This window comes from Arachis ipaensis, chromosome B1 (assembly GCF_059453495.1).
Source record: "Arachis ipaensis isolate K30076 ecotype BB chromosome B1, ASM5945349v1, whole genome shotgun sequence".
NCBI lineage: Eukaryota > Viridiplantae > Streptophyta > Magnoliopsida > Fabales > Fabaceae > Arachis > Arachis ipaensis.
In genome coordinates, this window is record NC_142436.1 from 55,909,543 (window position 1) to 55,921,687 (window position 12,145).

The following is a 12,145-nucleotide window of genomic DNA, read 5'->3' on the forward strand; positions in this document are numbered from 1 at the left end:
CGGAATCCCAGCACCCAAATCCCTTTACTCTTCATGCAATTTAAGTTTCCTGTCAATTTAGATTCAGCAATTTAACTTCCCTTTATGTGGAATCATTTTTCCCTCATCAGCACACAAATAAGAAATCACAATTCTGCAGCATTCACAGAATTCAGATTTCAGACACCAACTTGCAACGATCATATATTTCTCTACAAAATTCAGATTTCTACAAAATTGATACCGTTTTAATGCTCTTTACATTATCTTTGATTTGATATAAAATTCATTCTATTTCAAAAATGGTAGCCTAGGATATGATCCGTTGAAGTTTATGAAAAATCCATTTTTACCCAAGTTCACTAAATTCTCAACTTACCAAAATCTTCAACCAAAACCAAACCAAAACCAACTTAAAATCACACCAAACTCCAATGTACCTCATAACTTACCCCTTGGTGTCACAAATTACCATTTACACCAATTTTCCTTCACATTACATATTCTTCAACCTCAATTATCAATTATTTCACACTATAACATTTCTCAACCAACATAATCATTCATCATCATTATATCACCAACAATCAATCATGATCAATCTCAATCTCAATCTTCAACACCATTTTATCAACATCAACATCACAATTCATCAAAATAACCCAAAATCATCAAATCATTATACATCATCATTCAACAATTCAACAACCAAATTAATCCAATCATATCTTATGGGTCACTAGCCTAAGTGTCCAGAAATATTATATATTACATAGAGAAAACAAAAACCATACCTTGGCCAATTCCCAATATGCATTAAATCACCAAATTGACCTCCACGAAGCTTCCACAAGCTCTCAAACTCAATCAAGCCACCAAGTCCACTTTCAAGTCACCAACATTCTCCATATAACACCAATTCAAGCTATATACACATAATTCATAGCTAATCAACATAGGGTTTATCATAATCACAATTTCAGAAGGGTTAAAAATAACTCACCTTACGCAATAGTTTTGGAAGCAAAACCCAATAGATTCCTCAAGCAAGATTGATCCTAAACACATTAAAACACCAAAATCTCAAAAACCTCAAACACTAGATTTTCGAATTTTTGAAGGAATATTTGAGAAAGGATTCATGGTTTCCTTACCAGTTCCTTATATAGGTTTTATAGAGCTCTTTGCGGTGATCGTGTGGCCACAAACGGTGTGACGATCGGAGTTCTGTAGCTCAAGATACAAGCAATTGAAGAAGAGGATGAATAGTGTATTCTCTCTTCCTCAATGCAGATGCTAGGGTTGTTTTCATGTGTGTTATGTTGCTGAAATAGGTCAAATTGGGTGTTTATATATGTTGGGTTTGGGCCAAACTTGGGCCCGGTCTAACCCGTTAGCGTTTTTAGCCCGTTTGGCCCAATTTTGGGCTAATCCTTTAAAATTAATGTCCAATTTTTTACTTTAATTATTTTTCTAAGGTTTTCCACTGTTTTTAATTGTTTTCTCACCGTACCAAACAAACTTAAATCGGTTCTGTGGTTCATTCACCGGTTCGAGTTTTTTATGCGGTTCTTCACAGAAAATTACATTTTCTTACTCAGAAAAAACTACTGAGTCCAAAAATCATATTTAAATTCTCTAATTCACATTCTAAATTTTTGGATCCTATTTTGGGCAATTAATTTAATTAATTAAGCGGTTAATTAATTGTGGTTCTTACATTAAGCACACTCTTTTTACTTTAGATCACGACTTTAACTGCTCATTCTTAAGCTTTTCACTTGACACCTTCATACCACAAGCATATAGTTAGGGACACTGTCCATTTGGAGTGCTTAGGCCAAGATTTTACTCTTTTAGGCCCTCCTAACCATTGATGCTCAAAGTCTTGGATCCTTTTTCCCTTACCTTTTAGTTTAAAGGGTTATTGGCTTTTTGCTCTTGCCTTTTGGTTTAAAGAGCTATTGTTTTTTTTTTTACTTTTTGTTTCTCTCTCTTTTGTTTTTCGCATGCAAATTTTTTTTTCTTTTTATTGCATCTTACTTTTTGCTGCTTTTTCTTGCTTCAAGAATCAAATTTTGGATTTTTCAAATTACCAATAATACTTCTCCTTTTTCATCATTCTTTTAAGAGCCAACATTCTTAATTCCAATTTCAAATATGCACTGTTCATTCATACATTCAGAAAACAAAAGTAATGCCACCGCATCAAGATAATTGAACTATTCTTAAGACAAACTCAAAATTCATGCAACTTAATCTTTCTTTCAAATAAAATTTTCTTTTAAGTAAGTGAGAGATATATGGAACATTTTATAACTTTAAGACACAGATGGAAATGATCATGCAGTAAGAACACGAGAACAGATAATAAGAACATAGTGGGAAACAGAAAAATGACATAACAGCAAAGGGTGATGAAACGGGACCATCTTAATGACGGCAACTACCACTTCCTCTAGAGAATCGAATTCAGCGCTTGATGTCTTCAATGTCACGCCCTTGTCTCTGCTATTCTTCCCTCATAGCTCTTTGATCTTCTCTAATTTCATTCAAGATGGTGGAATGCTCTTGATGCTCCATCCTCAACTGATTCATGTTAGAGCTTAGTTCTCCCACGAAAGTATGTCACTGATCCCAATAGCTTTGAGAAGGAAAAGACATCCCTTGAGGCATCTCAAGGATCCCATGTTGAGGCGGCTCCACATGCTCATGCTGTGGTTCATGTGCCGGCTTTCTAGTATGCTCTATCCTTCTTTTAGTGATGGGCTATCCTCCTCAATAAAGATATCTCCTTCTATGACAAATCCAGCAGAATTGCATAGGTGACAGATAAGATGAGGGAAAGCTAACCTTGCTTGGGTGGAGGGCTTGTCCGCCACTTTGTACAACTCTTGAGGTATCACCTCATGTACTTCCACCTCCTCTCCGAGCATGATGCAATAGATCATGATGGCTCGGTCTATGGTTACTTTGGACCGGTTGCTAGTAGGGATGATAGAGCGTTGGATGAATTCCAACCATCCTCTAGCTATGGGCTTGAGGTCAGGCCTTCTTAGTTGGACAAGCTTGCCTTGGGAATCCCTTTTCCACTGTGATCCTTCCACACAGATGTCTGAGAGCACTTGATCCAGCCTCTAATTGTGGTTAACTCTTCTAGTGTAAGGATATGGGTCCCGTTGCATCAAAGGCAAGTTGAACGCCAACCTCACACTTTCCGGATTGAAGTCCAAGATTCTCCCTCGGACCATGGTGCTCCAATTTTTAGGATGAAGGTTCACACTAATGTCATGGTTTTTAGTGACCCATGCATTAGCATAGAACTCTTGCACCATTGAGATCCCAACCTCTTGGATGAGATTGGTTAGGACTTCCCAACCTCTTTTCCGGATTTCATGTCGGATCTCCAGATACTCATTCTTCTTAAGCTTAAAAGGGACCTCAGGGATCACCTTCTTCTTGCCACTACTTCATAGAAGTGGTCTTGGTGGGATTTAGTGATGAATCTCTCCATCTCCCAAGATTCGGAGGTGGTAGCTACGGCCTTTTCTTTTCTCTTTCTAGAGGGTTCTCTGACCTTGGGTGCCATAAGTGGGAATGGAAAGCAAAAAGCAACGCTTTTCTAACACCAAACTTAAAACTTTGCTCATCCTCAAGCAAAAATAAACAAAAAAAAAGAATGGAGTGAAAGAAGAAGGAAATAGATGGAGATGGAGGGAGAATAAGAGGAGGTATTTATAGTAGGAGAAGGTTGGTGGTAGTTATGATGGTTTTGGGGAAGAGGTATGGATGTGATTGGTTGAGGGTTTATAGGAAAGCATGTGTGGGGAAGTCAGAAAAGAAGAGAGAAGAATATGGGGTAAGTGAAGATGTTGTGGGACCCACTGGTCCTAAGAAGCTAGGGAATTCAAATTCCCTGCTCCCCTTATGGGCGTTGAACGCCCAGCTCATGCTCCATAGCTGGCATTCAACGCCATCTTGCTGCTCCATTTAGGGCGTTGGACGCCCAGGAGGGACCTCCTTCCTGACGTTCAACGCCAGGTCTTCTGCTATTTCGGGCGTTGAACGCTCAGCCTTTGCTCCATGGCTGGCGTTCAACTCCAGCTTGCTGGTCTTATTGGGCGTTTGAACACCCAGCAGGGATAGCCTTTGTGGTGTTCAACACTAGGTTGGCTGCTCTTGGTGGGCCTTGCATGCCCACTCTGCCTTCCTTGTCTGGCCTTTAATGCCAACAAGACACTCCATCTAGAGCATTCTGTTTTCATCTCTGAACCTTTCTGTCTCTGCTCTGACTACTGCATATGATCATAAACCTAAGGAAATAACTAAAGAAAAATAAACTTAAGGAATTAAAAAGAAATAGAAATAACTAATTAGGGTTGGGTTTGCCTCCCAACAAGCGCTTCTTTAACGTCACTAGCTTGACGGTTAGCTCCTTATGGAGATTGATATGGGCTCAGAATTTTGCCTTTTACAGTGAAATTTCTTCCTGTCTTCTCATGGATGAGCTCCACATACTCTAGAGACAAGACACGACTCACTGTATGTGGTATGACTGGTTTCTTGGTGAAGACAACTCTCATGTCAGGTGAGAGGCCTTTAGTGGGGATCTTTTTATCCTTCCAACCTTTAAGTACTTTTTTCTTAGTACCTTTGGTCTCAGTGCTTGTTAATGGCTGCCCAACACCAAACTTAGAATTGGTGTTTGGGGGCTTAGTAAAGCTCTGCACTGAAAGAGATGGTTGGAACACTAAGGGTTGCATAGTTATCTCTCTTTTCTCAGAGGGAGAGTTGGGGTGAGGCATCTTGAACAAGATGTGATCCTTCCCTAGTTGTAAAATCAGTTCTCCCTTAGCTACATCAATGATAGCATTGGCAGTGGCTAGGAAAGGTCTTCCAAGGATGATGGATTCATCCTCATCTTCCCCAGTATCTAGGATTATGAAGTTTACAGAGATGTAAAGGCCTTCAACCTTTACTAAGACATCCTCTACAAGGCCATATACTTTCTTCATTGACTTATCTGCCATCTCTAATGAGATATTTGTAGCTTGTACCTCAAAGATTCCTAACTTCTACATTACAGAGAGTGGCATGAGGTTTATACTTGACCCTAGGTCACACAGAACCTTCTCAAAGTTCATGGTGCCTATGGTGCAAGGAATTAGGAAGCATCCGGGATCCGGAAGCTTTTGAGATAGCTTCTGCTAAACCAAAGCATTGAGTTCTTTGGTAAGCACTGGAGGTTCTTCCTCTAAAGGTTTTGTGCCACACAGCTTGGCATTTAGCTTCATAAGAGCTCCTAGGTACCAAGCAACTTGCTCTTTCCTAGTTTCCTCATCCTCATTAGAGGATGAGTATTCATCAGAACTCATGAATTTCAAGAGTGCTTGCAAAGGGACCTTTATGGTCTCTATATGAGTCTTGGCTTCCTTTAATTCTTGGATAGGAACTTCATTAGTGGGTGTTGAATGCTCAGGGATACCCTTACTGGCATTCAACTCCACCTCTTGTAGCTTTTTGGGCGTTGAACGCCCAGTGAGGACATCTTCACTGGCGTTCAACGCCAGCTTCTCTGCCAGTTTGGGCATTGAACACCCAGTGAGATCCTCTTCACTGGCGTTCAACACCAAGCTCTTAACAGTGTGGGTGCTGAACGCTAGTAAGGTATTCCTTACTGGCGTTCAACACTATCTCAGTCTCTCCAGATTCGGCCTCAGCCTCTGTGGTGATAGCCTTGCACTCTTCTCTTGGGTTTACTTTAGTGTTACTAGGAAGAGTGTTAGGAGGAGTCTCAGGGATTCTCTTGCTCAGTTGACCAACTTGTACCTCCAAATTTCTAATGGATGACCTTGTTTCAGTTATGAAACTATGAGTGGTCTTAGAGAGGTTGGAGACGATAGTGACTAAGTCAGAAAGGCTCTGCTTAGGAATCTTCATATGTTCCTGAGAAGATAGGAATGGTGGCCTATTGTTGAACCTATTCTGGGTTCTTCCACCTTGATTATTATTGAAGCCTTGCTGGGGCTTCTGTTGATCCTTCCATGAAAGGTTAGGATGATTCCTCCATGAGGGGTTGTAGGTGTTTCCATAGGGTTCTCCCATGTAATTCGCCTCCTCCATCATAGGTTGTTCAGGATCATAAGCTTCTCCTTCAGAGGAAGCTTCTTGAGTGCTGCCAGTTGCAGCTTATATTCCAGTCAAATGCTGAGAGATCGTATTGACCTACTGGTCAATATCTTATTCTGAGCCAATATGGCATTCAGAGCGTCTACTTCAGGAACTCCTTTCTTCTGAGCTACCCCATTATTCACAGGGTTTCTCTCAGAAGTGTACGTGAATTGGTTGTTTGCAACCATCTCAATGAGTTCTCTTGCTTTTGCAGGCATTTTCTTCAAGTGGAGTGATCCACCTCAATGATATTTTGGACATCTCAGAGAGACCATCATAGAGTATGCCTAAGATAGATCATTCTGAGAGCATGTCAGAAGGACATCTCCTGATCAGTTGCTTGTATCTTTCCCAAGCTTCATAGAGGGATTCACCTTCTTTTTGTCTGAAGGTTTGAACTTCTACTCTGATTTTGCTCATCTTCTGAGGTGGAAAAAACTTCGCCAAGAAAGCATTGACCAATTTTTTCCAAGAGTCTAAGCTTTCTTTAGGTTGAGAGTCCAACCATATCCTAGCTCTGTCTCTTGCCGCAAAGGGAAAGAGCATAAGTCTGTAAACCTTAGGATCCACTTCATTGGTCTTAACAGTGTCACAGATTTGCAAGAATTCAGATAGAAACTGATGTGGATCTACTAGTGGAAGTCCATAAAATTTGCAATTCTGTTGCATTAGAGAGACTAATTGAGGCTTAAGCTCAAAGTTGTTTGCTCTAATGGCAGGTATGGAGATACTTCTTCCATAGAAATCAGAGGTTGGTATGGTGTAGTCACCAAGAACCTTTCTTGCATCTTCTCCATTGTTAGCATTGTCTGCCATGTCTTCAATTTCTTGTTTGAAATTTTCTAAGGAGTTTTGATGAGCGGATAATTTATACGCTTTTTGGCATTGTTTTTAGTATGTTTTTAGTAGGATCTAGTTACTTTTAGGGATGTTTTCATTAGTTTTTATGTTAAATTCACATTTCTGGACTTTACTATGAGTTTGTGTGTTTTTCTGTGATTTCAGGTATTTTCTGGCTGAAATTGAGGGACTTGAGCAAAAATCAGATTCAGAGGTTGAAGAAGGACTGCTGATGCTGTTGGATTCTGACCTCCCTGCACTCAAAGTGGATTTCTGGAGCTACATAACTCAAAATGGCGCGCTTCCAATTGCGTTGGAAAGTAGACATCCAGGGCTTTCCAGAAATATATAATAGTCCATACTTTGGCCGAGTTTAGACGATGCAAAAGGGCGTTGAACGCCAATTCTACGCTGCAGTCTGGAGTTAAACGCCAGAAACACGTCACGAACCAGAGTTGAACGCCAAAAACACGTTACAACTTGGCGTTCAACTCCAGAAAGAGCCTCTGCGCGTGTAACATTCAAGCTCAGCCCAAGCACACATCAAGTGGGCCCCGGAAGTGGATTTATGCATCAATTACTTACTTCTGTAAACCCTAGTAACTAGTTTAGTATAAATAGGACTTTTTACTATTGTATTAGACATCTTATGATTTTTAGTTCATCTTTAGATCATATTGATCACGTTTAGGGGGCTGGCCTCTCGGCCATGCCTGGACCTTCATCACTTATGTATTTTCAACGGTAGAGTTTCTACACTCCATAGATTAAGGTGTGGAGCTCTGCTGTTCCTCATGAATTAATGCAAAGTACTACTGTTTTTCTATTCAATTCAACTTATTCCGCTTCTAAGATATTCATTCGCACTTCAATATGAATGTGATGAACGTGACAATCATCATCATTCCCCCACGAATGCGTGCCTGACAACCACTTCCGTTCCACCTTAGATTGGATGATTATCTCTTGGATCTCTTAATCAGAATCTTCGTGGTATAAGCTAGATTGATGGCGGCATTCATGAGAATCCGGAAAGTCTAAACCTTGTCTGTGGTATTCCGAGTAGGATTCAGGGATTGAATGACTGTGACGAACTTCAAACTCGCGAGTGCTGGGCGTAGTGACAGACGCAAAAGGAGGGTGAATCCTATTCCAGTATGATCGAGAACCTCAGATGATTAGCCGTGCTGTGACAGAGCATTTGGACCATTTTCACAAGAGGATAGGATGCAGCCATTGACCACGATGATGCCTCCAGATGATTAGCCATGCAGTGACAGCGCATCGGACCATTTTCACAGAGAGGATGAAAAGTAGCCATTGACAATGGTGATGTTCTTACATAAAGCCAGCCATAGAAAGGAGTAGGACAGATTGGATGAAGACAGCAGGAAAGCAAAAGTTCAGAGGGACGAAAGCATCTCTATACCTTTATCTGAAATTCTCACCAATGATATACATAAGTATTTCTATCTTTATTTTCTGTCTATTTATTATTTATTTTCGAAAACTCCATAATCAATTATTATCCGCCTGACTGAGATTTACAAGATGACCATAGCTTGCTTCATACTAACAATCTCCGTGGGATCGACCCTTACTCACGTAAGGTTTTATTACTTGGACGACCCAGTGCACTTGCTGGTTAGTTGTATCAAAGTTGTGAATGAAAAACGATTTATTAAGACGTGCATACAGAGTTTTTGGCGCCGTTTCCTGAGATCACAATTTCATGCACCAAGTTTTTGGCGCCGTTGCCGGGGATTGTTCGAGTTTGGACAACTAACGGTTCATCGTATTGCTCAGATTAGGTAATTTTCTTCTTATTTTGTTTTCAAAAAAAAATATTTTCAAAAATTTTTCAAAAATTTTTCCTTTATTTTTGAAAAAAAAAATATAAATCTTTTCAAAAATATATTGTTCTTCAGAATTTTTAAGAATGAATTCTAGAGTTTCATAAAGCATATTGAAGCCTGACTGGCTATAAAGCCATGTCTAAATTCATTTGGACTGGGGCTTCCAACCCAACATTATCAAGAGCAAGCTAGTTGTTGCTAATCCACCTGCTGCTGTTCCTGATCCACTTGATTTACATGCTAAAGCTTGACTGGCTATTAAGCCATGTCTAACCCTCAGATTGGAGCTTTAGACTAAGAGTGCAAGATTCCTGGAATTCATATTAAAAATTTTGGAATCCTTATTTTTCTTTTTCACAAATAATTTTCGAAAAATCCAAAAAAAATCATAAAATCATAAAAACCAAAAATATTTTGTGTTTCTTGTTTGAGTCTTGAGTCAAATTTTAAGTTTGGTGTCAATTGCATACTCATCATGCATTTTTCGAAAATTGCATTCATGCATTGCATTCATCATGATCTTCAAGTTGTTCTTGATAACCCTTCTTGATTGATCTTCATATTATATGGTTTTGCGTTGCATGTTGTTTTTCATATGCATTCTTGCATTCATAGTGTCTGAACATGAAAGATTTCTAAGTTTGGTGTCTTGCATGTTTTCTTTGCATATAAAATTTTCAAAAATAAGTTCTTGATGTTCATCATGATCTTCAAAGTGTTCTTGGTATTCATCTTGACATTCATAGCATTCTTGCATGCATTCATTGTTTTGATCCAAAATTTTCATGCATTGCATCATTTTCATGTTTTTCTCTTTCATCATTAAAAATTCAAAAATAAAAAAAATATATTTCCTTTCTTCTCTCATAAATTTCGAAAATTTGGATTGACTTTTTAAAAAATTTTTAAAAATTCAATTGTTTCTTATGAGTCAAATCAAATTTTCAATTTAAAAATATTATCTTTTTCAAAATCTTTTTCAAAAATCAAATCTTTTTCATTTTTCTTATTTATTTTCAAAAATTTTAAAAAGATTTTTCAAAAATATTTTTCTTAATTTTATCTCATAATTTTCGAAAATATCATCAACAATTAATGTTTTGATTCAAAAATTTCAAGTTTGTTACTTATGTTAAGAAAGATTCAAACTTTAAGTTCTAAAATAATATTTTGTGATTTCTTGTGAATCAAGTCATTAATTGTGATTTTAAAAATCAAATTTTTTCAAAACTAATTTCAATCATATCTTTTCAAAAATATCTTCTTATCTTATCTTTTTCAAAAATTCGATTTTCAAATATCTTTTCTAACTTCTTATCTTCTTATCTTTTCAAAAATTGACTTTCAAAATTTGTTTCAACTAACTAACTAACTTTTGTTTGTTTCTTATCTTTTTCAAAACTACCTAACTAACTCTCTCTCTCTAATTTTCGAAAATATCTTCCCTCTTTTTCAAAAATTCTTTTTAATTAACTAATTGTTTCAAATTTTAATTTTAATTTTTGAAAATCACTAACCATTTTTCAAAAATAATTTTCGAAATTCCTCTTTCTCTCTCATCTCCTTCTATTTATTTATTCATCTACTAACACTTCTCTCCCATCCAAAAATTCGAACACTACCTCCCTCTCTGTGTTCGAGTTTTTTTCTTCCCTTCTTTACATTACATTCTTTTCTTCTTCTACTCACACAGGGGAACCTCTATACCTGGGTAAAAAGGATCCCTATTATTATTATTTTTCTGTTCCCTCTTTTTCATATGAGCAGGAGCAAGGACAAGAATATTCTTGTTGAAGCAGATCCAGAACCTGAAAGGACTCTGAAGAGGAAACTAAGAGAAGCTAAAATACAACAATCCAGAGATAACCTTACAGAAATTTTCGAACAAGAAGAGGATATGGCAGCCGAAAATAATAATAATGCAAGGAGGATGCTTGGTGACTTTACTGCACCTAATTCTAATTTACATGGAAGAAGCATCTCCATCCCTACCATTGGAGCAAACAATTTTGAGCTGAAACCTTAATTAGTTTCTCTAATGCAACAAAATTGCAAGTTTTATGGACTTCCATCTGAAGATCCTTTTCAGTTCTTAACTGAATTCTTGCAGATCTGTGATACTGTTAAGACTAATGGAGTAGATCCTGAAGTCTACAGGCTCATACTTTTCCCTTTTGCTGTAAGAGACAGAGCTAGAGTGTGGTTGGACTCTCAACCCAAAGATAGCCTGAACTCTTGGGATAAGCTGGTCAAGGCTTTCTTAGCCAAGTTCTTTCCTCCTCAAAAGCTGAGCAAGCTTAGAGTGGATGTTCAAACCTTCGGACAGAAAGAAGGTGAATCCCTCTATGAAGCTTGGGAGAGATACAAGGAACTGACCAAAAAGTGTCCTTCTGACATGCTTTCAGAATGGACCATCCTGGATATATTCTATGATGGTCTGTCTAAATTAGCTAAGATGTCATTGGATACTTCTGCAGGTGGATCCATTCACCTAAAGAAAACGCCTGCAGAAGCTCAAGAACTCGTTGACATGGTTGCTAATAACCAGTTCATGTACACTTCTGAGAGGAATCCTGTGAGTAATGGGACGCCTCAGAAGAAGGGAGTTCTTGAAATTGATACTCTGAATGCCATATTTGCTCAGAATAAAATATTGACTCAGCAAGTCAATATGATTTCTCAGAGTCTGAATGTAATGCAAGCTGCATCCAACAGTACTCAAGAGGCATCTTCTGAAGAAGAAGCTTATGATCCTGAAAACCCTGCAATAGCCGAGGTGAATTACATGGGTGAACCATATGGAAACACTTATAATCCCTCATGGAGAAATCACCCAAATCTCTCATGGAAGGATCAACAAAAGCCTCAACAAGGCTTTAATAATGGTGGAAGAAATAGGTTTAACAATAGTAAACCTTTTCCATCATCCACTCAGCAGCAGACAGAGAACTCTGAACAAAATACCTCTAATTTAGCAAACTTAGTCTCTGATCTATCTAAGGCCACTGTGAGTTTCATGAATGAAACAAGGTCCTCCATTAGAAATTTGGAAGCACAAGTGGGCCAACTGAGTAAAAGGATCACTGAAATCCCTCCTAGTACTCTCCCAAGTAATACAGAAGAAAATCCAAAAGGAGAGTGCAAGGCCATTGATATAACCATCATGGCCGAATCTAAGGAAGAAGGGGAGGACGTGAATCCCAAGGAGGAAGACCTCCTGGGACGTTCAGTGATCAATAAGGAGTTTCCCTCTGAGGAACCAAAGGAATCTGAGACTCATCTAGAGACCATAGAGATTC

The 12,145-nt window shown here is 38.3% G+C and overlaps 2 non-coding genes across 2 annotated transcripts; one reads left to right on the forward strand and one right to left on the reverse strand.

Annotated features, from left to right (window-relative positions):
• The first annotated feature begins 6,455 nt into the window (after positions 1-6,455).
• LOC148576644 (small nucleolar RNA R71) lies at positions 6,456-6,564 on the forward strand. Its single transcript, XR_015903575.1, has one exon. It is a non-coding gene; the product is annotated as a small nucleolar RNA R71 (small nucleolar RNA).
• A 4,575-nt stretch (positions 6,565-11,139) lies between these two features.
• On the reverse strand, positions 11,140-11,247 carry LOC148576645 (small nucleolar RNA R71). The gene has a single exon (XR_015904501.1). It is a non-coding gene; the product is annotated as a small nucleolar RNA R71 (small nucleolar RNA).
• Positions 11,248-12,145: the final 898 nt, after the last annotated feature.